General features: G+C 48.1%; 1 pseudogene; it reads right to left on the reverse strand.

Moving 5' to 3' along the window:
• Nucleotides 1–796: 796 nt before the first annotated feature.
• Nucleotides 797–1403, reverse strand: LOC122109008 (annotated as a pseudogene).
• Nucleotides 1404–1678: the final 275 nt, after the last annotated feature.

Below are 1678 nucleotides of genomic sequence, written 5' to 3' on the forward strand. Positions count from 1 at the left end.
GTGACTGACAGAAAACCCTAGATTGTCCAAGTATATTTTATTTATAAAAACTTAGGACATGTGTTGTGTCAAGATCAAGGAAGGCCCTGGAGACGATCAGCCATCAACACAGGCACCGGGTGGCAGCCTCTTTCACTTTGAACGCTCTCCTCCCGGAAGCTAACAAATCAAAAATGGTGGCCAGACATCCTGGGTCCCTCTAGAGACACGTGTCCAGATCAGGGTCAGCGGGTGTCTGAAGGGCAAGAACCATGCTTTTATCATATGTACTAGGAAACCCATTGGATGCGTTCAGTTTGAGTTATGCCTGGATGCATTTGATGTAGATGGTGTCTTCCATGCGTGGAAGTGGCCAGATAACAATGCCTTCCTTCAATAGAGGCTGCAGAGAGAATGGGTTGTTATGTGAGTTGTGTCACCCACAGGGTTACAGCCCTTCATCCTCATCTGGTTCCCACCTGGGAATGATTATGCCATCGCCTACTATGCAGAAAAGATAGACAAAACTGTCTACGAGATGACGATGCTAGGGCTGGGAAGGTGTCTCAATGGTAGAGCACTTGCCTTGCATGCATGAAGGCCTGGGTTCGATTCCTCAGCACCACATAAACAGAAAAAGCCAGAAGTGGTGCTGTGGTTCAAGTGGTAGAGTGCAAGCTTTGAGCACAGAGAGGCTCAAGTTCAAAGCCCAGACCCTGAGTTCAAGACCTAGGACTGCCCCCCCCACCCCCGAAAAAAAAAGATGATAATGCTCATGGGCGTGTTATGGCCTCTTCTAAGTTTTTTTTAAATTTATTTGCATTTATTTTATGCTAAATTTATTCCTGTGCCATAAGTTTTTGTTTCTTCAGTTTCTTCTGGGATACCTTTTTCTTCTGTGCAATCTCCTCCTCTGGTTTAGGAACAATTTGCTCCTTCTCTGTAAGGATCATCTCAATGTGGCAGGGAGAGCTCATGGATGGGTTAATCCTACCATGGGCTCTGTAAGTTCAGCGGTGCATCTTAGGTGCTTTGTTCACCTGGATGTGTTCGATGACCAGGGAGTCTACATCTAAACCCTTCAGTTCTGCATTACTCTCTGCATTCTTAAGTGTGTGCAGCAGAAATTCAGCACTCTTTTTGGGCCACCGACCCTGTGTCCAGCCCCACTGTTTGGCCTGGGCACACCTGCCAACTCCACCATTGTAACGCCGGAATGGCACACATTGCTTCTTTAACATGACATCTTTCAGATACTTGGTTGCTTTTGGGATATGCATACCCTTGATGGCCTGGGCTGTTTCTTAAAGTGTACACAAAGATTGGAACCTTTTGACTTGCATAATTTTGTGGCGTTTTCTGGGTCTAGAGAGTAGCGAACCATTTTCACAGGTCACCTCCGGCCGCTTACAGGAAGAGCGCCTCTTCTGGGTTTGTGAGCATGGGACATGGGCGCCAGAGACCACAGGCGTGGACAGGTGCATCACCTTCCTGTTTGACTCCCATTAGCTCACACCCAAGGAGCCCCTCCTGGATTCCTGGGCTCTGTGGGTTCTTGGGGCCAAGCGGGTGGGCCATGAATGGCTATGGGCCTCTAGCATTAGACAATTTGACAGGATAGTGGAGGATGAGAGAAGTCAAGAGCAAACATCCATTTCCCACTCGCTTTCCACAAGTCCCCGGATGGGACCTGGAGAAC

This window comes from Dipodomys spectabilis, unplaced genomic scaffold (genome assembly GCF_019054845.1).
Source record: "Dipodomys spectabilis isolate Male_0828 unplaced genomic scaffold, ASM1905484v1 ptg000067l, whole genome shotgun sequence".
NCBI lineage: Eukaryota > Metazoa > Chordata > Mammalia > Rodentia > Heteromyidae > Dipodomys > Dipodomys spectabilis.